The sequence below is a fragment of the Falco cherrug genome, chromosome 6 (assembly GCF_023634085.1).
Source record: "Falco cherrug isolate bFalChe1 chromosome 6, bFalChe1.pri, whole genome shotgun sequence".
NCBI lineage: Eukaryota > Metazoa > Chordata > Aves > Falconiformes > Falconidae > Falco > Falco cherrug.
Window position 1 is genome coordinate 39,241,262 of NC_073702.1, and position 26,052 is coordinate 39,267,313.

Here is a 26,052-nt window from a genome sequence, read left to right on the forward strand (position 1 = left end):
TGACTATTTTCCACAGTAAGTTGTACACACGGATAAAACACCATTCAGATTAATATGGAATAAAATAACATTAAAAAGAACCACAGGGTTTTTTCTGCCCCAGATCTACCTATGGAGGAGGCCACATTTGTAGAAATTAATTGGTCAGCTCAGGTCTTTTGCTGTAAAGGCCCTTACATGTCTAATTGCACTCATGTTCTTTGGCAGGCGTGTCTGCGTGGATGTTGGGGGCCCTGAAGTATTTTGGGTACCGTGCAGGAAAACAGCAGTGGTGATGAAAACAAGCATATTTAAATAAGTGACCGTGGTTGCTGACAAACTTTATATCAGTTTTATCCTTTACCATTTTAAACTGGAAATACTTGAGATACATTGAAATACTAATGTTTATGTAGCAAAACTCTGTAGAGCTAATTAGTTCAGACATGCAATGCACTCTGAAGTGAGCTTCCACTTGTCCCCCCTTGGCACTCAGCAGCTCACATCATGGAGCAGAGTTGAGGTCAGATGGATGGAGAATGTGTTTCTCCTCATGCCTGCCAGCTCTAGCAGGTTTTCCAGTCCATAGATCCAGATGTGAGGTAACCCAAAGTAAAAATCCCAAAGTGGATGTTGGGTCCTCAGCAATCACTGTTGTTCTGCAGGTTCAGCTTCTGCTCTGCTGTGCTGAAGTAGATGTGGCCAGAGATGCGCACCCAGAACCTGCTCGTTTCATTGCTTTTACAGTGTCTGCGGTGCATCGTAGAGGGCGTGAAACTTTTGATCCTATTGAGTCATTTGTACTGATGGAGTCTGTAAAACTGTATTAGGACTTAAAATCTTTAGCTCAGGTATGTTATGCGTTCATATGTAAGCAAATAATCACTCATTTTTAATCTTGGCAGCTATTTATTTTGAGCAAATAACCTACAGACTTGCAGGCCTGGTTGTGCCAGTCTGTGTTAAAAAATAAAAGTCTGTAGGAGCAAAGATAGTAATTTTGGAATTTTCCCTCTTCTAGTTCATTACCTTTCTTTACCCAAATCTTGCAGTTGCTCTGCATAGGACTGTGTATATGTAATATATTATGGAGAGTGGAAGCAAGTGGGCATATACAGCACAGGCGCTGCTTTGCTCTGCTCATTGCCTGCAGATGCCCAGGCTTTGACGGTCTGTGAGCAGCATCATTGGAAACTGGGGCTATAAAACCCCAGTGTGTGACCTGTTGATCTCCATGGTGTCTCCTGGTGTTTCTGTTTTACGGTCCTTTTACATCTCTCTCACCTTCCTAGTGCTTGCATTACTGGAATGCAGCACCAGACTCTGGGATAAGGCAGGTGAAATGGTTGTAAACTAAGAAGGATATTAAAGATTTTGCTCCTCTCCTCAACCATTTTGGATTTCAGTAAGATTATTAGCATGACAGGGTTATAGTTATATTTAAAGGAACACAAAACATGAGATACTGTATGGAGACTGGTGCTTCAGTTGTGACTGTGAGAGTTACTTACTAACACTTAAATGTGGTAAGTGTCTGTAAGTCTTTCCATCCAGCACAGCAATGCAGCGAAAGGCGAATCTCATGTCTACATTTTACTTGCTTTGTGAGACCAGGCTCTGACTTCTAGAATTTATAGCCATTTTCAATCAGTAGCTCACTTAATCATATTTTCTTGCTTTCTCCCCATCTTCCAAATAATCGACATGAGAAGAGAAAATCCTAAAGGGAAGAGAGTAGGAAACAAACAGAGAAAAACACTAAGAGCACTATCTGACCCTTTCTCAACCAATTTTTGAGTTTAGTTTATTCAGGGCTTGTGAAGTAGCACATTGTTTTTCCCGTGCAGGCAGAAACTGGGCACCAAGTGACTGAAGATTATGTATGTTACTGACACTAGCCTGAAATTTTTCAATTCCTTTGACAGCTAGCCTTGCAAGCATGCCAGGAGTGAATCTCATCAACGTATTAAATATTGTTCCCTATAGAAAGTAAATATTAGTGCTTTAAAGCACCTTGCAGGCTGTGTCCAGTTGGTTCTGAGTAGGTTTTTGTTCTGAGGTTTTTGTTTGTGTGGGTTTAGCTATATTTGTAAGTGGTAAATGCTAGCATATACTTAGCTAGCACAGAGAGAAAGAATTCAATCTGTTTTAGTAGTGCAAGAGGTACCCTTGAGAGTTACTCCTAACAAAAGCTGTTCTTACCGTTTAAATGAATATTATGCTAAATCTAAACAGAAACCTAGCACTGCCGAAGAACAAAAGATGTGAAAAACTTTATTTAATTGACACTGTGGTGTCAGATGGATGGGAGCAGTGAGCTAAACAAGTTCCTCCTCCGGGTTTGTGCCTCAAGATTGCTCTTACAGCTTCATCTCTGGGGTGCTGCTATGCTCCCACCTTTCCCCTTTGGCCGGCACTGACAGATCTTTCCTTTATTTGGTAACAGGCTGCTACAAAACGTTCAAGATTTTTTGTATATCTCTGTCATATTTAAATGAAATCACCTAACAGGTTTGCAACAAATAATTTCTTAAAATTCAGAATGTGAACCTCATTGACTTGGGAGAGCAGAATAGCGTGAACCTTTGATCTTTAGGAAAACATATGAAAAACCCCAAACCCTCTGACTATAATAGATTCAGTGATCTACAACTTAAATGATGGAGACTGTATGATGATTTTTTTCCCATGGGGAATTTAAAGTCTTACTTTCTTCATAAGCCCAACTATAACATGAATTTTTCACAAGTGTATGAGTCTATATACTCTAATCTTGTAGCATGGATTTCTCTTAACACGAGCTGCTTAAAGTAAAGTATCTCACCTAAACTAGTAATCTAAGACACACACCCCACCTCCCCCAGCTGATAGCAATGCCAGGGTGATTCATCTCACCTGCTTTACTCACCTATCCTAGAATGGGATAAATGGCAATCTGGAGACACTTATCTCTCTTGCTTGACTACAGAAGGAGCCTGGATGACTGGCTTTGCCAAGCCCCCTGATTTGTAGGTGGCCTATAGACCAGGGAGACTCTCTCTTTTGATCTCAGTGCTGGAAGGATTGCTTATATATAGATGTATATGCATGTAGTTGTACTAATAATAACATCTTTCCTATTACTCAGTGTTTTGTGTATGCATTTGTGTACACTTAAGTGAGCAGTATTTAAATGTGTAATTTCATGTCCCAAACTTATTTTTAAGAAGTAGCAAGACAAAACTGAAATATGCATATGCAGATAGTTACACAGGCACAATAGTTTCTTTCCCACATAGGAACAGGGCACCTGTCATTGTAACGAGTGAAATTCCCACCAGTTTGGTACCTGGGAAAGGCCAATCTAGGCTGATCTCAAATGGGATACATAAACCTTATTCTGAAAATTTAGAAAATGTCCACCATAATTGTATCCTTTTAGCTGCAGAGGAAGATGTCTGAGCTCATGTATTCGTGGAGTGGCACATCAGCAGAGCCCAGCTCAGTTTAGTTCATGGTAAGTCTAGATCTATGGCAATGAGCAAGCTGGTTAGGTTTTCTGTACCCAGGTTTTCCATAGTGCAGTGTTTTTCGTGTTGCTGAGGAACCCCAGTGGCTGGATAGTTTCAGTATACTAACCACTGCTATGCAGCACTCCTGTCCTCCAGCATACCAGGAAACTGATGCAGACCCTTCAGCACTTGGTTCCTTGCTGACCTGAAAGGAATGACCAAAGTACTGAATTTCTCTATCCTGGTGGCTACATGGTCTCCTTAAAATGCTGAGCTACAAAGCGCTAGCAGTGAGAAGTCAGTGCTGTGGCAGTACTTGGTGGTTGCTAGCTGCTTCCCATGAAGTGAGCACTGGCCAGGTGAGCTGTGGGTACACACAGAGATGGTGGGATCTTCCTGAGTTATCTTTCCGAATCCTAGGCTGTCAATATCTGGGAATTATACGGGCACCTCTGTACTGGACACCTACACAGCAGAACCAAGATACATGTCACAGGGCTTAAGGCATATAGCTGGTTTTTCTCTGAGACTCATCCGAGAGGCATCCTGGGAACCCTGTTGCAGAGTTCATCCCTCTGCCACAGATGATTTTCAGTGGGGGTTATGGGGGCTGTTGCACACAGAGGCTGCACGTGAACAGCCCAGGCAGGCTGCTGGAGGCACAGGCGTTGGGAGCTTCCATAGGAACTGTTGGCAGAGGTGGTGGAAAGCGCCAGGGGATGGGTAGCTGGGCACACCTTTGCCAACAGCCCGCAGGGATTTAGCACAAAGTGCTATTGGAAACTAACTCGCTCATCTGACGTTTGCTTTCCTTTTTTTTTTTTAATGGCAGAGACGGGGTGGGGGGGGAAGGGGGGGAAGAGGGTTTATTTAAAATGAAGGGAAGTTAAAGATACACGTGGGAAGCTCTGAATTAGCACAGATACTGTCTGCTTTCCTTGTTTTCTTGTAATGTCAAAAGCATCAAGTAATGTTTAAACTTCAACTGGTGATGTTTTGATTAACTGTCATGTAGCTAGCAATGATGATGGAAGCAAAAATGGCACATGAGCACACCTCCACCCTGGGCATTGGTAAGACAAGGTTGATTTAGTGGAGCTGAGTGGACTGTTCCACCGATATCGTGTTATATCGTATCGTGACACATTCTAGAAAGAGCTCTCCATTTTCTGGGCTAGATTTTGACTTTCCTCTGGTTTTTGCAGTGGTATAATGCTGCAAAAGTATTTCTTTATTTTGCCAAAACAGTGGCAAACTGGAAAATCTTGGTCTGGGAGATTCAACCTGCTTCTTAAAATTTACAATCTCAAGATACAAAAGTAAGAATCTTATTTTGTGTCACATTCCAATAAAACTCCCAACTTCCCAAGGGAAGATGTGAGGCACAATCTGTGTGTGACTTTAAAAGGCTTGGATAATTTTTTTAGGTTCTTTGGGTAGCAGATACAAAATACATTTTAGTTGATATAAGGACCCCAAATTTCATCTATTTTGTACAATGTTTTTGGCTTAAGTAGAGTATATTTTGATGTTGTTTGTTATTAATTATTTAAGACCTTGGCTTAATTTTAAGAACAATTTTCTTTTCACTCTGATCTTCTAAAAATGCTGTGCTTTGAAAAAAGAAAGTCCTTGTTGAAAATCTGAGAATTCTCAAATATTTCCCCTGTGAGCCCATTTTCCTGACCCCAGCCGTTGTTTGTGCATTCTCCTCCAAAAGAGAAGTTGAAAAGGAGAGAGAGACAAAGAGGAAAAGGGATCACAGTATCTCAATTTTATTTTCTTTCCTGAAAAGTATTCTCTTAGGACAGACAGTAATTGTTGTTTCTAATGACACAAACTTGAAGGGAAACAGAAGACGACTACAAACAGGTTTATGGGCCTATCAGCAGGAATATGTGGCTACAAATTGCTGAGTAAATGAAACAGCCTGTTGTTTCCTAAGTCTAAGTTTGTGAGTGTTATGCCAAAGTATTTGAGGAGGAGCTAGAGCACCAGGCGGTGTAAAGGATACCTGCTGGGTCCTAATTGGTGCTCACTGTTGTTAATGGCTTCCTGTGGCTGAATGTTTACTTGTCATTTGTTTTGTGCTTTGTTTCCCAGCTACTGGAAGGAAAAAAAATACTGACCAAAACTTTATTTTACTTTTATGTGGACATCCCTGGACATCAAGTGCCATGCTGCAAATTGTCTCACAATGCTAAATACCTTGAGTCTATTCCTCAGTCCTATAATTATCTGGTATACTTCAAAAGTTACATTTGTTTTGCATATTGTTTTCTATTTTGGAAAAAAAGATATATTATATATAAATTATATATTTTGGAAAATATATTAATTATATAACTGAGGAAATTATGCAATATAAATATCTGGGGCTTTGTTTACTGCAAGGTTTTACATGGTTAGACATTGAAAAAATACCTCAGATAATACCAGTCTATTTTTAAGCATCTATTTTCTTAAGATGTCAAATTTTATGGGATACTTGTGAGTGGTCTGTGACAGATGAGGAAGAACGAAACTTTACATGCTTGGAAATTTCCTACAAAAGAGTTCCTGTATGTGACAGCCACTGTCTCGTTTAGTGGTATTTTTTTCTGTTCTAATCTGAAGGGACTTAAAAAAACCCCAACTACCCAGGCCAAATTTTCAGACCCTTTGCTTGCTCTGTCCTTAGTTTCCCTAACAAGACAGCCTGTTAGTGCCAGCTATGGTGTGAACCCCTCCCTGCTGGGAAAAAGGAGTGTAAACGCTATTTTTAAGTAGGCTACTGAATAATTTGTGGTGAATAACCATGTATATACATTACTGATCAAGAATTAGAACTAGTAAAAACTTCCTAATCCCATAATTTTAAATCATCTGCTTCTCCTACACTGGGTTGTGGGATTGTGGTTTTTTTGAGTGGGGTCAAGGGAGATTTAATTTCCGTAATCCTAGAAAGCAATGCAGATTTATGAGAAAAAAATGCATATATCCCAATTTAGTAGCTAATTCTTATTCTGCATACGTCTGAAGAAGAATTTTCAGCTATTTGCCCTCTGTTCACAGGGGTATACAGTCTGATACATGAATACATAATATAATTACAAAGAACTGAATCAGTTTGTTAGAGATAAGGCTATGTCTGAGAGCCACTTCTATAGCAGTAATATGTTAGATTTCATTCAGCGTTTGCGATGCCCTCAGAAGCAAACCAGACAATGCGGGAGAAGGTTTCAATGAAGTGCAGGCCATTTTGTCTGGGGACATAAATATAATTCCTTGATTACCATTGACTGCCATGTCAGCTGTTCCACATACATGTTCTCTTCCATGTGCGTTTGGCTCGTACACCTGGCAGATGCACTCTCCACAGAGTATTATCTCATGCTATTTTGTGTTACCACTCCAGATAACACCACCTGGAACTCTCCTTTATCAGGCACCAAGTTTACAAGCTACTAAGAGCTGAAGGAAACTTCATCCAGTGTAAAAGACTGGGATTTAGATATTGAGTTCCAAATACTTAATCTGTGCTTACCTAGATACCAGAGAGAGGAAAGGAAGATGCCTCTAAAATTATTTTTGACAGGTGACCAGGTAGATTTCCACTTTGCAGACTGATCTCAGGAAAAGCACATCTAACTAATGTGGGAGCCCTTTTCTGTACTTCGTGAAGAATTGTGAACAGTTAAGAATAAAGAGGCATCTAAACTGCTTTCCTCTGAGTAGGAACATGATGATTTTAAAAAAAAAAAAAAAGCAGAATAAATTATATGCCCCATCTTCAAGGGGAAGCTTAGTATATATTAGAGTAGTCTCATTCCAAAGTATGTCACTAACACATCTTCTGGCCTTTAGCAAGATATTTGGTATCTTTTTATTTCTTTTGTTGTTGTTATTGAGTATTAAATAATCTAGTATTTTTATGTTCTCTTTCTCTCTCAGATTAGAAGACTACAGAATGAACTAACAAGGTGTGGGGCCTTAAAGAACCAACAGGACCGTGAAGACTTTCGGATGCTGATTCCACAGGGCTGTCGTTTGGAACTCAAAGAAAAGCCAGAGGATACACAATCAAAAAGTTGGTTTTCTTGCACACCTGGGTATATCTGAATATTTAAGTAGGTTGGGGGGTGGTGGGAAGGTGGTGGTGGTGCAGGGAATAACCCCAAAGCAAAACTGATTGCAAAAAATGGCAGGAAGAAGGCAGCAAGAAAAGAAGCCAGACCTTTAATTGTTGTAGGAGTGTATAACACATTAAAATCAATGCAGCTCGTTTATGTCACCTGAGAACCAAGCCCAGTAATGTGGTGTTATCCCTTTAGACCAGTTCTTCTGTTTATTACATTATATTTTTTTTCCGCTTGTTAAACAAAAAATATCTCGGGGTCTAGAAAAAGGAAAACTGAAGTCCATTTCAAATAGAAATATGAAACAACAAATTCCAAAGTAATCTTATTTCAATTATTTTAATAAAAAAGAAGCCTATATGCCAGAGTATGTAGAAAGTCTGATTAGTTTGCCCAGCATGTTTTGAACAGGTGGTTTTCATGACTGACTATACTACAACATTAAACTGATTATTCAAGTACACTATCTTTGGATTAGGATGAGAAATACCTTGACCTTACCATTGTAAGAATTGGTGTATCACTTGCTCATTCTGATCCTCTTAAAAGTCATTGAAATATGCAGATTGCATGTTCAGTCTTTGCTACCTTGCTCCTTTCTTAACCTTTCCCTATTTATTTTACATCCTTATGTTGTTTTGTACCCAAATTTTTACCACAATCCTGCAAATACCTACTTGGTTTGCTGGAGCTATTCCATTAATCTAAACTTGCCTGCTGAATCAAGGCTGCCAGATCTATGAATTAAGGGAAAAGTGTATTAGCTGATTAAACCTGATCCCTTGATTTCTATAGAGGTGTCTCAATCTCCATCAGTAGATTTGGAGCATAGATTACTCTGCACTTATATCTTCATATACTATAAAATATCTTGTTTTACACAAATCTATGAGTACTATGATATTAAGACATTAAAAAAAATAATAGCGATAAATGCTAGTCTAGAAACTGAGTACCTGAGTGTTGGAAAGCTGTTAGAATTGAACAATTTTTATTCCTTTCACAAGCCAGCAGTAAAGTTTTGATTATGATTGTGCTTTGACTTTACAATGATTGCTTCCCAAAGTTTGCCTTTCGGTGCCTTTGTAAGAACCAGTATGGAGCAGCCAGCTCTAGTTTCCCTAAGCCAAAGATGTGGGCAGCTGAAAAAGCAATTTATATTATAGGTAAACAAAACACTTGTGCTTTCAAATGGTGCTGCTCAGACTTTAATTATGTCATCCAGAGTAATTTATCCCTGTGTCTAAGCTGTGCTTGGTACAGGAGAATAGTGGAGGCAGTTACTGAGAGCCTGGCAGTAACTTGAAAGGACCTGCCTCCATGCTTCAAATGCTTAGACAGGCAAAATAATTCTTTTGCTGGTAGATGTTCCCTGAAAAGATTAAGTTGGCCCAGTAGAACAGTATTTTGGCCCGTCAGCCTGTGTCTTCACTGTGGTTTTGCTAGAGTAGTTGTGTCCCATGGTGGTAGAATTGCTCCTTGCCTTCCCCACAGTATTCTTAAGTCATGTGGCTGCCTGGCAAGGTTTAAAATGTGGACCTGGCTTTTGGAACACACTCATCAGGCTTCTCAGTTCTTTTTAACTTCCCAGTTGAGAAGAAGGAAAGTTAGTACTCTTGTCTTTTTCTTGGAGAGCTTGGGATGATCCTTTCATTTTACTGTAAATTTGAGAGTGAACTCACATCCACTTGCATACCACGCGAATAACACTGTGCTGTATGGTGGGAAAGGACTGTAGAAAGGTAGAGAGAAATATTATTTATTCAAGCAGTGTTTTCAGACTAGGGAAGTTCTGTTTCAGATTCAGGGACCTGCTGCTGCTGTTAGGGGGAAATAAGAGAGATAAAGAAAAAAGCCTTGGAGAAAGTGTCCAAGTTTTCAATGTTGCACACACGCAAATTAAGTGGTATGGAGGCAGGGAGAGTGTTTGAGGGTATATGGGTGTAAGAGGAGTGACACAGAGATAAGGAGAATGCAAATGCTTAGAAGAAGCTTTGTTGATATTTACCCCATCTTCTTGGTAGAACACCTTCCCTTCCAGCTCATTACTGCCAGGTGTCCTGTGCGAAGGTGCTGTAGACTGAAAATGCAAAAATGTTTGAAGGTTGGTGAGGAAGAACACTTGAAGAGACTCAATAGCATTCCCAGTTCCAATTATATTCATTGGAGAGATTGATTCTGCTGTCTGAAAACTGTTTTGGTAAAAAAACACTTTTGAAATAAGCTGGCAATGAAAACTGGTTGGCTGAAAAGCAGCAGGATATGAAGGAAAGTAAAAATATCTCCTATTTTTACTTCAGTCCCCTTCTCACCTCCTCCCCTCAAACCTGCTAGTTGCCCCTCTTTGTGTACAGTTCACCAGCTGTGCCCTGTGAGATGAGCTGGGGTGGGCCACGTTCCTCACACCCCTGTGCAATGCATACATCGCTCTCCCAGTCTGCCAGACTTGGCAGTATTTCTTGGGCCAGACTGTCAGGTTGCTGAGGATAACTTAAGGTTTAATTTGCAGTTTGCATTCTTTTCCTAAGTACTGCATGGTCTGTCAAAAGCAGTCGTATGATTATGAACTCAATGGTTCCATCCATCTATCTTTTAATTTAATAAAGTCAGTTCTGTCCAGAAGGTATTTCACATGTCGGGCACACTGAGCTCATTTATATTGCAAGGGACAAAAATAGCATCCTGTTTCTACAGGCATGAAAAATGTGGTGAGCCTCAGCCTCCTCCTGACAAATTAAATATTCAAATCTTCAATCCAGATATTTTCTTTATGGTACACAGGTATACTTGTGGTCATTTTGTGCCTGAATTTACCTGTTTGGAGCGTATAATTTGCTGTATAAGCTGCTATGTTCGCTATATAATTTGGGTATACAGTTCCATACTAGAATTTTCTATTTAATATGTTTACAAATTTACAGCCTATTTACCAAATTATAACCTAGACAATGAAACAGGTTGAACGACAAGTTGTATGTTTTTGGGTTGGGATTTATAGAATTGAAAATTAGGACTTTATCCTGTATATTTGACAAGGTGGGTTAAAGTTTTATTTGCAAGTACAGAAAGTGTATTACATGACCTCTAACCTTTTAACAACTTGGAAGGAGTTACCATTGCTGAATTCTGGCAATGTTACTACGAGTTAAAGAAGCAGTTGTGTACAGGAGGAAACCGAGGGGTGGTATATCTGGTCTGCTAGGGCCATTTTGCAGTAAAAGATTAGATTTTTATTTGTTTCTCTCCTTTTATTTTTCCTTGTGGTTTTCCCTTCCCTGATTCCAGTGATGAAACAGGAAACAGAAGTGAATTTTTTTTTTTCAAATACAGGTATTTGGCTTGAAGGAAAAAAAGGGAGGAAAAAAAGCTACAGAATGTTTAGAGATGGAACTTTAACCATCTTTTGGTTTAATTTTCATATACTTCTCTGGGTCTCCTTAACACGGGGCAGATGTTATCAAGTGATACTCCATTTGATGTTCCAATGTGCTACAGGCTTTTTTTCTCTTCTCAGGACAGCTGAAACCAAACACTGCAGTAACTGACCATCAGAACAGCTTTTTCCCTATCTCTGGACTTCTAGTGTATTCAACACTGTTATCTAAGTGATGGTTACATCATCACCAGTAGTAATAGTGTTTGTGTAGAGGACTTTTCTCCTCCCTACCACTTACCCATGCAATGTTGGTTGCTTTCTGTTTTCACTGAAGAGAGAAGCTATCAAGTTATGCTCCCATCCCAGTGTGGTGGCAATGCTGCAGTGCCCTGACACTGGTCTGATGTCCTCAGCTCCAGTGGTGGAGAATGGGCCTGCTAATGCCCAACTATTTGCTTGGACAACTTCAGCTGGGTCTCTTGCATTTGCTGTGATTGTCAAGGTGGCACAATCTTCCTGCAGACATGATGCAGGTGACAAGCTAGGTTTTACTTAATGGATTTAAACTGTAAGGCTGAGACCTTGAAGGTGGCCTCCAATGTGAGAGGTGACTCATTTGATCGGATGAACACTTTTCTTCTGCTCAAAAGAGGGCTTCAGCCTCTTGTGCATCTTAAGACTCAGCCTCTTTCCTCCCGGTTAGACTGGAGAAAAATGTTCTGTGTGGACTTATAAGTGAAATCTTGATAGACCTGAAGCTGTGCAGGTCTCCTCTGTTAAACTAAAGATGCCACTTAGATCGCCTCTCAGCTGCAGTCCCCTGTGTCAGGATCTCCTCTACAGCATCACCTGGCATGGAGGATCCCCCAGCCATCCCACTGCCACCCTGGCTGCCTGCACGGCCACCACCACAGCAGTAGTGGGGCACTTCAGAGCAAAACGCTGCCTCAGTTGTTGGAAAGTGGGTATCTGCAGATGCAGGAAAGTGCAATGACCCAGTTACGTCTTCTGACTATCTGTCCTCTTCCCTAGTATCATCTCTGCCTTTCCTGGGGAGCACTGTAACTCACTGTAGGACGGGAAAATAGCTGGTTATGTTGCCCCATGAGGGCAACAACATGCCTTGGGTAGTAATAAATGCACTTTCTATAAATGAACTTAAATATATGAAGAGTTACTTGAGTTCTGGGTAGGGTTTAGCATTGGAGCTAGTTTGCAGTGAATGGCCCTGATGCACCCAGGAGTAGTTTGCAGTGAGCAGCTCCGACGAGCCGCCATCCTGCACCAAGCAGTGGGGCTGGGGCCAGCTCTGTGCTTTTGTGTAGGCTGGCAGGAAGGCTCACTTGGACAGCCACATGTGACTAAAAACAATTTATTCTATTGCCATTAAAGTACCTATAAGGCCATGTTAATTTCCATCTTTACAGTCTAGGTAGATGTTGCCTTTATAAACAGCAGGTTTGTCTATTCTTAAAATTACTTTTCCATAGGATTTAGCCACCAGCTGAGGCCTGTGGGAGGATTTAGATTAACCATTATGCAATGTGCAGAACTGATGAAAAGGACCATGAAAGAAAAGTGAATTTTACCCTTATACAGAGAGCAAAAGTGAAAACACACATTATAATTTGCCTCATTCTTTATTTAAGGAAAAAACACCACGCATGAATGACTGTCTAGCCTGGGTTAGCTGCAAGAAAGCCAAGTCGTGCACCCAGAGAAAGTCCTAAATTACCTCCCTGTGCGCAAGCACCCTGGGTTCCCACCAGTGTAAGTGACAGCAGAAAACGGGTCGTAAGTGCTGGAAGTGAAAAAGCACCCTCTCCTAGCTTCTGGAAAGAGTTTTTTTTGTAGACGCTTTCAGGTGACTTTCTGTAATTGTTCCCAAATGAAGGGAGGATTAGCTCAGATGTCACCAAACAGTGAGGAGGCCTGGCTGGCCTTTCATCCTGCCCCAGGCTAAGGGTGGGCCTTGCGGGCCCTGTTTGCCTGACCCAAGGCAAATATGTCTTGGCTCAGTGCTTGTTTCTATATGCTTGACTCAAGCAGAAGTGATTGTTCACAAATAGGTGAGAGAAAAATAAAGTGGAGAAATGAAGGGGCAGCTTTTTATGCTTGAAAAGGGGAAAAGGCTGCTTGAAAATTGCTTGAAAAACCTGAAAAGTTTCAGGCTATTATATTGGCAGAACAGTAAGAAGAGACAATGAAGTGCAGTCAAGGTATTTTTGGAAGAATTATACTCTATGGAAAACAGAAAGTTTTAGCCAGGAGTTCAGAGGGGCTGGTTGAAGCGAGTTGGCTTGTTTTTTCTTACCTGGCTTGGGGCAGCTTTAATGGTGTTCCCAAGGGTGGGATGGGGAAAGAAAAGCAAGAGGGGAAAATGGCACCTATTCAGATTGGCTTCTGGATACTCACTTTCTTTCCCCTAGTATTCTGCATTTTAGGAATATATTTCCAGTCACACAAGGATCTGCAAGTAGTTATAATACCGAGCAATTCTATAGCTACAACAGTACACCTATGCAATGCAAGTATACAGGTAGCCTCCTGGTTGCAAGTCTGTGGAGATTCAGGCTCAGAAATCTTTTGGTTTTCTCCATTACATGCAAATCAATTTCAATCAAAGGCCGTGTCCGTTCACAAACTGGCACTGATTTAAATGTATCTGTGATTTGTAAGTGGTACAGGCGGTTGATGTGAGTTTTACACAGACATTGCTTAGAGTGTTTCCTGGTTTTGTGGTCCTGTCCAGCAGTGTTAGAGAGATATATTCAACCCTTGTATTAAGATTTTCTTGTATGTTTATGCGCTTATGTTCACAGCGCAGACCTTTATACATGTTGGTGCCATTCCACTTAAGTTCCCATCATAAAAAGACAGGCAAGTCTTCTTTCAGTTTTCATTTAATTCCACTGTGTACTTCAGCTATAGGTTAAGCGAAGATCCTCAGCCTCATGAAGTTAAAAAAAAAAAAAATCTTTAAAATAATTTTCCTCTGCAGTTCTTGTTCTCCAGCTCTGACTTTAGTTTACAAGAAGGCCAACTTCTTGTTACTCTGAGAAAGGAGTTTTTATATCAGCTTGTTGCAGGGAGCAACCCTAGAATAAAGGAGTACTAGATCCAGAGTGTTTAATGCACCATGTCATTTCTTTTCAGAATTTAGTTTTAACTTTTTAATACTTCTCCTGAGCATTAGATGACAAAATAGTATAGATTAGTTCAGCTGGAAGGGACCTACAGTGATCATCTAGTTCAACTGCCTATCAGTATGCAAAAAAAAGAAGAAAAAAACAGTATGCAAAATATTTTACAAATTAATTATTTCAAATTTGTTCCAAATTGTAGGTATTAAAACAATTAAAATGTAAGCAAGGAGGTGTTGTTGGTTGGGGTTTTTTCTTGGATGTTGCTGCTATGCATAATAAACTCTTAAAGTGAATGAGGATTAGCTGAATAGCAAGAAAGTAGATTCCATGTTCAGCTGTTCCTGACACTTGGAACACTGTTTTGTTTATATCTAAGCAGAACTGCATATATTTAACTGTTGAAAGATGGAGTTTTAACTGAATCAATCTTGAGCATACAACTGTAATGTCTTTGTTCAGGTAAAGACACCTACATTAGGCTATACGTTTGTGGAGACCAGAATGTGGCAGACAGTCCTGCTGCAGAGAGTGGTGGCTGTGATGCTCCAGGAAGGGCTGCTGATGGGCAGCTTGCACACAGCCATGTGGGCTTGAAGGCTGAGAGTTTCCTGGCATGAGCACCAGCTGCTTCGTGCTGCTTAGCTTCTGTGCTAGAAAGCTTCCCTCGGCACGCTTGATTTACTATTGTTGGCAGAGCATCAGCGGCTCCTAAGAAATGGTTTGTAGTTTGGCATGTGAAGAAAGCTGTGAAGATGCTGAGAACAAACAGGTGTGCTTTGGCTTTCTGAAATGACAGAGTATCCTGAATCAGTAGCGTTTGTTTCATTCCCCCCTTCGTTTTGTGCCTCTTGATAGTTAGATCTGAAATATAAAGATACAGTTTAGTAATTGTTGCTTCTTTCACTGGAATTATTTTAACTGAAAATAAACAGAGGGAACTAAATGTGTAAGTATATTGTGTAAATGTGAAAGCAAATAATTTCTTCACTCTCTTATTCTAAGAAAATGAGGGTTGCTTGTAATTCTGCTGTCTGTCTGTCCCTATTTCTGCCCCTACTTTTGAACACACTGGCTAGTTTCATCTGAAGGTTTTGAAAAGGTTTGTGAAAACTGTTATCTGGGAACAGGAGTGTGAGTCAGGCACGAATCTGAACGAGAGATTTCAATGCAAGTTCAAGCTGCCTTTTTTAATGTCACTTTGAGGACATGTTCAGCATGGTCGCTGTGAGGAGCCAGCGAGTGAGACCTTTTACCTATCTTTTGGCATAGAATTTAGGGATAATGAGCAGGAATTGGAAATTCAACAGTAAGGGAAGGGAAGTCACAGAGGATATAGAACAACTATTTTTGTTATTGCTGTTACATTTTATTTTTAATGTAGTTAAAGCTGCTATGGACTGATTATTTTACCACATGTAAGTGCACAAGATCCTGGGAGTGTGATGCATATATTTAATTCAGTTCATCACAGTTCCATAAAGACAGGAGCAGAGAAAAACTGAAGAGGAAAAGATTTATAGTAGATCAGGATGACCAAGATGTGGACAAGCACGTTGTCTGGATTTGTTTTATTGAGGAGGATGACCTGAAAGACAGGAACTATTCTGGCATTGATAAGTAGACGTATTCAAAACTGAGGTTTTAGATATGGGAAGGGTGTTGTTGCTAACAGCAATGGAGAAAAGGAAATAACATAAAAGGAAAAATACAAGCTGTTCAGTAAAAACAGCAAAGTTTAGTATTGGGCAAATGGTCATCCTTCCAGGGCAGCAGATCAGAAGCTTATTAAATGTGAAGGGCTAAACTGAAGGAGGATCAGTTGGGTATTGAGATGTAGATTTGTGATCCATTTACCTAAAGGTGATAGTCATATCAGTGTGAAGAGAGGAGGCTCCCTGAGGATAAGATACAGAAGATGAGAACCAGGATAGAGCTTTGAAGAGCTCTCGCAGACTGGGGAGAAGAGACAGAGGACAACGAGGAGCCGTTAGAGGATGATGAGAAATCCATGTATGTGCTGGGCTGCAATGTAAGAACAGGGGGGCATCAGAAGTGCCTATGGCTTGCTCCTTGCAGCCTAGATCATACTTACTGTATTTGAGCTTGCCTGCTAAAAATAAGTTGGATGGCTCTACCTAGGGGCCAAATCCAAGGTGAGTTTTAAAGGAGAAAAAGAGTGACAAGGAAGGGTGGGAGCCAGGATGGAGAAATATAGTGCAGGCTGTCACAGGACTGAGGAGGGGATAAAACTGAGATGCATGCAGCGTTCAGCACAGCAGAGGTGAAAAGGAAGAAGCCAGGATGGGTCAAGGAAGAGGCGCTGATTGCGAGTAGGAGTATTATGCTTCAGAGGGATGAGGCAGAAGTTTAAATACCAAGGAAGACTTGGGACCTGAGGTTTTGTGTATACTGTCTAGGGGCTGCTGTAGTGTACTTGAATGTTAGTAGCTGAAAACAATGGCTTCCCTCTCTTCTTTCCCACACCTGCTTCTAATCACAACAGAATAAATCCCTGAACTTCTCTATTTCATGCTTCAGAGAGCCTTCTTTTCCTGGAGCAGTATCACTCTACATGTGTCCAGTGCCTCTTGTCCTGAAAAAAGCCCTGGCTTTTCCTCCTCTCAGGCATCACTGAAATGCACCTGCCTTAGGAGGAGGCAGCAGTCTGTGGACAATGCGGTCTTGGCCCTCAGTGCAGGGGCAGGAGGAGAGGCTGCCCCTCTTGATGTGGAATAGCTTTTGAGGAAGTGAATTTTCTAAGGACCAGCCTTGCCATCCCCACCCAAATACTGTTTCACTTTTTGGTATAGAAATTCCAGAAAAGCAGCCACTGATAGGCAAGAAATCGTCATCAGTTGTATAAATAAACTTTCTTCCCTTTCCAGGCTACCTTCCACTCGCACCCGTAACTCCCAGACCAGAGCCTGCTGAGCACCAGCTGCTCCTGTTTAAACTCTAGACACAGAAGCTGAGATGAAGGTGAAATTCTGTTATTTGAAGTTGTATGTGTTGTTATTCACTTCACTCTAAAGTTACTGTTAACCTTAGCAGCAACTGAAGTTAGATGTGGAGCAGCAGATACCTGAGAAACTGGATAAAAATTGGGTAATTATGCATAATTTCTAGGACACAGAAAGAATAGCTCTATAAGAATGGAATTTGGGGATTAAAAATAAAAAATCGGTGTTTATTTAGAACATTTAAAGCGGTTCGTTCTGAAGTGGAATGGTGGTTTGTTGGTTTTTTTCCCCTGTATCAGAGACAGGGCATGGATTTGGCCTTGGTTTGAAATTAATTTTTGTTTTTCATTAAGAGCTTAATGCGCTCTTGGTAAAGGTACTCAAGGGGACCCTGCTGTATTAGCTTGCTGGTTATGAGGCAGGTGGATTATGGATGGAAAACAATCCATGTGGAAATCAGTGCAAAGTAGCTGGTATATTGTAAATAGACAGGTGACCCTTCTGACAGTGAGCTTCCTTTTACACATTTGGCGATGTTAAGGAATACGCTTCTTTACACAGGGCTACTACAGGGAGATATCCTGAATATTCTGTAAAACAGCCCTTGGGAATGTATTTCAAATTCAGTATTCCCAGTTATCTCTGGAGTGAAACTCGATAATTGGGGAAAAATAGTCTAGAGTTGTTAACTACAAATGTTTCCCTAAGTGGAGGAGTCTCAGTTATGATATTGGTGGTCTCAGACCTCCCAGCACGGGTGACTGGTGGGGAGAATGGGAGACCCATGTCAGTTCATTTTTAGCGGCACAGGTGAGGAAAGCCAGTGAGCACCATAGGTCTTCATGCTTTTCAGCAACCTCACAGTGAAAAAGCAAACACAGTATGACTTTGTTCTTCGAAAATCTGGGGTTATTCAGCCATGTAGTTTACAAATAGTAATGGCCGAGTTCATGTGCCAGTGTGGCCAGGGAGTTTCATGTTTAACCTCGTAGTCAACTATGGTGTGCTCTTGAAGCTGCATCACTGAGACAGGTACTTGCCTGTGGGAACTGGAAATGCTGTCCAGGAACCGTGATGCCTTGTGCTGCCAAGTCCATCAGTGTGAGCTCTCACTGTTTTCTTCATCAAGGTGGCTGCTGGGGGAGCAGGTCCTGCTTCAGCTGTGCCAAAGAATGAATCCTAATTTGTTTTAAAATGTGCTTAGAACATAACATGTGAACAGGGTTGTTTTACTGTTTGTGTGTATATGAGTCATTGCCAAATCTCCTACAAGTCCAGAGTATAAAATGTGTCATCATGTTGTACATAGTTCCATATAGCTTATTGGTATTACTGTAACATACAGAGAGTTAGATATAAAGCAATATGCAGTGAAATGGTTGCAGGGGTGTTTGGCTGAAGCTATACTTGCAGACCTGTTTTCTTTCACCTTGCTCTTGTGTTGTCATTTATATCAGTGCAAGTAGGTGTAAACTGCTAATTCAGGGAGGTGGCAATGACTGCCCAAGGTGCAGAGAGGAGAGAATCAGACTTTACATCTATAATACCTGGTATTGCACTGCAAAGTATGTTCCCTGTGAATTTATCTTCTAGAGCACTTTTCAAACAAATAGCTACATCTTTGTGTGGTGGGGTTTTTTTGGTTGCTTGGTGGTTTGGGGGGGGGGGGTTTGTTTGGTTTTGTTGGGGGTTTTTTGGTTTATTTTTTGTTTGTTTGTTTGTTAACTGAAGAGCATACAGAGTCCTTTATCAAAACTGTTCTTTAAGAATTTCAGTAGAAGTGCTGAAATCGAATGCAAAAGGAGCACTTAAAGGAGCAGTTATTAAAAGTTATTTGTTGTTAAGGTGTGTTTTTTTTTAATTCCTCCCTAAAAGCATCCTCAGTTTTGTCTGACATATGGACCTAAGACCCACACATTCCACTGTGAAAGTATCCCTAATGATGTGCTAGTTCTCAAGGATGTATCAGAGTGCTGCAGCTAACACCCGATAACACTGCTCACTCCAGTGCTGGCACACTTTGCCTGCTGGGTGCAAAATCTCTCCTGAAACAGATCTGAAGCAAGAAGTAGAGATCTGCATTGACTTGCAGGACCATACAGCAAGCAGCATAAAAATCAGTTCTTACTCATACTCTTCTTTGTCGGGAGGCTAGATAGAATGTCTGATCCTTTCCCTCTTTGGATGTCTTCTTTTTCCTCTTGATTCCTGTATACAGGAAATGCAAGTGTTACTTGCTTTTGAAGCACTGAGCAATTTTCTTTTTTTAAGAGCATAATAGTTTTGCATTGTGGCAAGATTTTGCTTTTTATTTTTTCACAGGACTGAAATCAAAGCAGAGCTCCTATGTTTAACACATTAACAAGAGCTAGGGAAGTTATAATGAATATCTTTGCCCTGATACTGACACTTCCTTAACTTTTGTCAGAACGACTGTGCTCAGTTAAAGTAATGGATATCTCAGAGTTAATGCCGAGTGTGCATCTAACAAAGAACTGTGGGATGCACACACTTGTGGAGGTTGCTGGAAATAACTTCCCTTCCTTGCTTTAACTTTTGTTTGCAGGCTGCTTGGGGTTTCTGCAGGAAGAGAACTACAAGGACTTTGTTGTTTACAAACTACAATATATAACTAACCCTGGCACTGGGTCTGGGAGGCTGGTCTGCTGCATTTTCTCTTTGCTCAGCTGGCCTCCTGCCTAATCTGCCTGTGTAACTGGGATGTTTGTAGTTACTTTCCCTCTTGGTAGCAGCTTGTGTTGTACTGTATGATCAGAAAGACACAGACAAGATTGTTTGTAGGTTTCTGTAATTAGACCAGCTGGAAAAAGGAGATGGTCTCTAAGGCACACAAACTCTTCTCCAGGCTAAGACTAATAATCTTGTAGTTTGAAGAACACTAACCAAACTTCAAAGGGTGTTTTCTCCCTGACGTCTCTGCATCAAATCCTGTCTTTATTCATTACATCTTACGGCCAGGAGGGCCTAACTGATTTTTTACCGGTCCATTGTATTTCACCCAGCTGTCACATAGACAGGGCAGTGACTGGTGTTTGGCCAAAGCAGGTAGTCCAGAAAGCAATTCAGTTTCAGTAACGACCTCAGCTGTTACTGTTTGTAAGTGCTCTTGGTAATGGGCTCTTGGTAAAGTACTCAAGTGAAGCAGGGTGCCTCTGTTAAAAGCGACTGGATCAAATCTACTGCTATGTGCACTTAAAAGCATTGAAAGGATAGGGTCACAAGGGACCTCTGGAGGTTCCTCATCCGACTCCTGCTCCAACTTCAAATCTAGTTCACATTGCACAGGATCTTTTCTAGTTGAACTTGGCCTGTCTAGATATACTTATTCTGAATCTGCCCACTGCCACAAGTGTGCAATTTCACAGGGAAATTTTAGATCAGACCCATTACAAAATCAAAGTGTATTGCATTCACATGGTTATCATTGCCAACCTAACTTGTTAAATAATGAAAAGCTGCTGACTGCATTCATCATGTTTTTATTCAGCAAATCATTGTAATAAACTCTTTTATCTAAGAGTCTATAAATTGTTTGAGGTGTTGATACAAATTTTGGCACGAAACTTGCCATCAACTGATGCAAATCAAACCTACCTCACAGCTGAGGTTTCCTTTGCTGCCTCAGTCATGAACCTTTGCACCTCTGGCTCATGCCTGGAAGCGAAAATGTGCAAACACCTTACACTTACACTGCTTCCAGCAGAGCCAGATCCAGGCATTTCTGAAACTTGAGTGCTGTGCTGCTCGTATGGTCCTCCTGAGAGCTGCACGTAGCAGCCACTCGATCAACAGTGATTTGAGGCAGATGGAAGTTATGGGAACAAATGGTAAACCTGTGCAATTGCACTACTGTACATCTAATGGAAGTGTAATAACCACCCAGAATAAAATCACTGTGTTTCAGGTTTCATCAGAACAGCCTTTGCACAAAGATTAATACAGTCTTCTCCACTCTCCCATTTTTGTATTGAAAGAAGGGTAAAGTGACCTGAACAAGGTTTTAAATCTCTGATTCCAAGCCCTAGTGTTTCAGTTCTTGGTGTCTGCGCCAGATCTTGCATCTTCATGTATACTTACCTGCATCTTATGAAAGATCTCAGAAAGAACCACTGTAATTTCCTAGCTGGTAAGGAAAAAAATAAAATTGTTTCAAGAGTTTTGAGGTTTTGCTATTGTTAACAATCAGTTTACTGCAGATGCTGTAAGTGCATGAGTTGGTGCTACAGCTAAGCTAATATAACAGCTATCACTGCCAAGTCCTGCTCCCCTCCCCTTCCTGTCCTTGGTCTCCTGCTAGTGCTTGTCTGACACCAAAGTGAGTCAGTTCACAGAGCTCAAACAAAACAAAACAAATCATATTTTTGAGTGTTTCTTTGTTCTTTCTACTGATTTTCCTACCTTAATTGTGAACTAGGCTGGGACTGTAGTTTAACAATAATTTTGGATTTATATGTGGGCTGTGTAAAGTGAAGGTATAACTACCACCTCTTCTCTGCTTGTGCTTCTGCTGGAACTCACACCGCTCATGTCGGGAGTCAGATCTTGGTGCTGACCTAGAGGGAAATCATCTCACTCTGCTCCCTGATTTTTCTTTGGGTTGGTTTTGAGCAGGTTTCCTGATATGGCTTACTACGTAGCTGTACAAATACTAGAAGGAAGGGACAGGACCTCCTTCAGCCAGTAACTTCCACTTATTTTGGCCACGAGAGAGTGCATAAGGGCTACTTCAGCTATGCCCATGTAAAACTGCACCTGTTTCACTGACACTAGCCCATTTACTCTCTGCTTCCACTGAAGGTAAATGACAGCAGAACACAGCCCAATGGAAAGACAATATGTTGGATAAAAAGAGTGCAGCATGGAAAAAACAGAATCTGGTCTGCCCAGAGGTCTTTTTTTCTTTCAAAGACTTAGATATTGTCTTGAATAAGGAAAATATAATCTCTAAAACAGGCCTACTTGTTATGTCAGTTACTTTTTTCCAGGTGAAGATGCACTTTAGGATGGCACATCAAGGGGCAAATACACCATTATGAGTTGAATATCCCATTTAGAAAATATATCCTTCTGACTTTCTTTCTTCTGCCCACAGCACCAAGCCAGACTGTGGGGATCGGCATGCTGCCAACATCCGCCTCGTCGTCATAAACGCATGAAGCCCCAAAAAGAAACTGAGCAAATATTTCCTAAGGTAAGTGTGAAAATCCCAGCCTTTGCTGGGTCCTTTCAGCTGAGTTTTGCTCTATAATTACTAAGCTGAGTGTATGAAATAAAGGCCACATTTGTCGGCAGTTTTTTCCAGTGGCTTTACAAGAGTTGCACTTGGTAGCCATTTCTGCAGAGTTACTCATAAGTCAGTGGGTGGTTTGGTTACACTTGGCTTCAAAGCACTTAAGAGCTGATTTCATTGCTGTAAAAAGTTATCTGAACTAAAAAGGAAAATATTTGTAACTTGTCAGTTCCCACCTGTTGAAAAGGCAGTTATGTTACAACCATCCTTTTTTTTAATTCTGATTTTAGTACATCTCAGATTTGTCTTTTTAAAATAATAATAATAATAATAATAAAATCTTACCAAGGCATATTTTTTGCTTTAATCATACTTTTTCGTATGTCCATAAGGTGCAAGAGTAGTAGTCCAGCCTTGCACAACATGAGGCTAGTGTATCACTTGAGTTGTGAAGATCTTGCCTGCGCTTTGCACATAGGAAGGGATTTCAGGATGAAACAGTACGTTTTTAAATTAGTTTTTTTTACTTCCAGTTAGTAGATAGTGGGAGAACTTTGGCTGAATGTCATCTCTTTGCTGCACAGGCCCGTTGTTCAGGCCTACAGTTAGTCCTACTTTGATAATCCAGTGATGTTTAGCCCTCACCCTCACGCTTCTCCAGAACAGATACTTGCATTCTTTAGAGCATAAGAAGTAGAGCAAAGTCCTACTTTGATAATCCAGTGATGTTTAGCCCTCACCCTCACGCTTCTCCAGAACAGATACTTGCATTCTTTAGAGCATAAGAAGTCAAATAATTGCTTGAGTTGTGCCACTCCCGTGTGGGAGGATCTCTTACTGGGTCCCCATCTTTTCTTACCTTCAAAGTTCCTTAAAGCTTTTCTTCTCCATTGCAGTATCTCATATTGCATTGCTTTTCTAATTTCCTCAGCTATTTTCTTCTCCACTCCTTGCCTGTATGGTGCTGCCCAAGCACTGTACAAGTTCTCTGAGCAAATCCAGAGTGCCCAGATGACAGTCATCCTAACCGTCCACCTCGCTGTCCTGACTGGAGAGGATCTTGAAGCTCAGTATAAGTTCTTCCTTTCCCTTCACTGATATTTTTCTGTGTGTCAATCTCTTGGCCAACTTGAGATGTACAATTCCTTCTTGAACATTAAAAATAATTATTGCTATATAGAAACTACTATACACAAACCATAGATGCTACTTAGAAACAGGTGACAAACTTTAGTCAGGAGCAGAAAAGACAATACAATCTTAAGACAGCATTTTAAATTTCAGCTTTAGCTGGAAGTGATGAAGTATTCCAAAATACATTCAAATTATTTACTAAAACCCACCGCTTCCCGTCTTCCCCACCATGATCTTGTTCTATCATCTGAAATATTGTATGTGCTCAGAAATTGCCTCTACTCCATTCAGCACCAGAATAAAATTATATGAGTGAGTGTAATGTGTCAACACTGAAGTGTACCAGCTTGAAAAAATGGTCAGTATCAGGACTTCAGAATTAAGGAGCAGACTGTTCTTTGTTTGGGGATTTGGGGTGTTTTTTTGGTGTGTTTTTGCTTGTTTGTTTTTTTAATTTATATAGTTTCCTTCCCATTGCTGTGATATTTGTCTATACGAGACCTGAAGGATCTTTATGCTCCAAATTGCAGTAGAAAATGCTTCAAAAAATCCCTTACCATTGCAATAGAGAAAAGTTCAATTTTTGCCTAAGAGAAAAATTAACTGCATTAATTATTGCTTTGAAACACAATGGTCTTCTGAGTCTGAAAGTTTTTTATTTGATGTATGGAGACTGTTGTTATTGACAACAGCAATAAAAAGAAAAACTCAACTGGTTAATTTGTTTCTTACTAACACAGTGCTGTCCTATTTGACTTTCAAGATTCTTAGATGAAAATTTTTTTCGAACATCAGCTTGTTAAGCCTTTGGACATCCAGTCGGGTGGATAGTCCCTGAAATGTGGTCATATCTGGTGGTGTATTTACACCCAGTGCATACTGAAATGCACTCTAGAGCGTGGGACATGATTTGAGATAAGGAATCTAATGAAATTATCTGAATTGGGCTAATGTAACAGCTAAAAATCAACTCTTCTAAACAGCGATGGGGGAATTGCAGCACAAAGACTCTGGTTTTTACAGATTTTCTTCATTCATCTCTCCAGGATGGTAACGCTTTTTCTCACTGTGCCTTGGAGTCCTTGTTCCCTTTGATCATCATCTCACAGTCTTGCAGTTTCACTTCTCACTCCGTCTGTTCCCTCAGAATTCCTCCCACCTTCCTCTTGGTTGCCAGATCAGACAAGGTTTGGCCCTTGTCATATTATCATGGATTTATCAAGTTTTAATGTTCTTTAGCATTTCTGCAATTAGAATGAACTGAAAAAGGGAGAAATGTAGAAGTGGGAAATATTTATATGTTTCATATCCTCTGGTTTTCGCAATGTGTTTTATTTGGATTAAACTTCACATGCTTTCAGCATTTTGATAGTTTTGAAATTGTTAGTTTGAAAACAGTATTTCACTTTAAAAATAAAAGCACTTAGACTTGGCTATAGTTTATAGTTTTTTCAGTTGCTCTAAGCTGGCTAATCAGAATTCAAGAAAAACTGCAAACCCCAAATATTTTTAATAGAAAAAGCTTGCAAACAAGTCTGGGAAAATCAAGGTGTACTAGAAACTTCTTATTCTCTGAGTAAGCTAGCAGGGTTATAAAAAAGCAAGGATAGCCTTGCTAGCCTGGTGCTTCATCCAGGTTCAAATGGGAGATTTAACCTTGCACCGCATTGTGCTGTGCCTCATTCAGCCTTAGGGTTTAAGCCTTTGATTTCAAACTAAGAAGGAGCATGTCCTAATAACATAGCATTAAATGCTGGACAAATAAGCTGGTAGAAATGAGAGTTTGGTATCACAAAGGTACTTATGTAAATTAAAATATATCCCATGACTACACTGATAGGAGAGCAGAGATGGCAACAGTGATCTGCAAAAACTATTTTGCCAGTGTGCGATGTTGATAACCATTCTGTGTTTTAAGTAGCCTATAGGATTTAGTAAAGAAGGAGATGCCCTGCTGTGGTATGTGTCACTTGTGGCATGCAAGTCATCTCAGTGTATCATGTGGCTGGGAGCTGCAGTTGCCACTGCCCCAGAGAAAACCCCATAGCACAGTCCCAGTAGGATGCTCAGCAGATGAACCCAGACAGAGTCCTTAATTGCCTGTGATGAACACATGAGCATGCCTGGAGGTGACATGCTTACTCTTTGAGGCTTATAGCTGGCTTTACCAAACAGTGATTTGAGGCATTTCAAAGGGGACTTATAATGCAGCAAATTCAGGGTGCTGTATGTGGCGCTTGCTGGCAGTATCTACAAAAAAGAAGGTTGGGAATCCCAGCACAAAGAATCTTGCAGAAGTCTAGAGAAAGGCAGAACCTAAAAATCAGCCTGAGATAAATCCATTGTCTCAATTATTTTTATATTTCAGCGCTTCACAACCTTTACACTGTTTGCTTTCTTGTTTCATTGCAACCTCTCATTGTGAGATGAGGGTTGTGCTGCCACCACCACCAGAAAAAGGAGCTGTGGTGCAAAAAGGCTGTCTAGCATACATGTGGCTGTTGAAGAGTCCCATGGCAGAACAGATAATTTACCATAGCATTCTGCAACAAACATACACACCATGCCCAGTCTCCCTCAGCTTTTCAGTTTCTAAC

General features: G+C 40.6%; 1 long non-coding RNA gene across 1 annotated transcript; it reads left to right on the plus strand.

Moving 5' to 3' along the window:
• The first annotated feature begins 7,411 nt into the window (after window positions 1-7,411).
• Window positions 7,412-22,267, plus strand: LOC129736312 (uncharacterized). Its single transcript, XR_008732687.1, has 3 exons — window positions 7,412-7,539; window positions 16,996-17,089; window positions 22,184-22,267. It is a non-coding gene; the product is annotated as an uncharacterized LOC129736312 (long non-coding RNA).
• The last annotated feature ends 3,785 nt before the right edge of the window (window positions 22,268-26,052 follow it).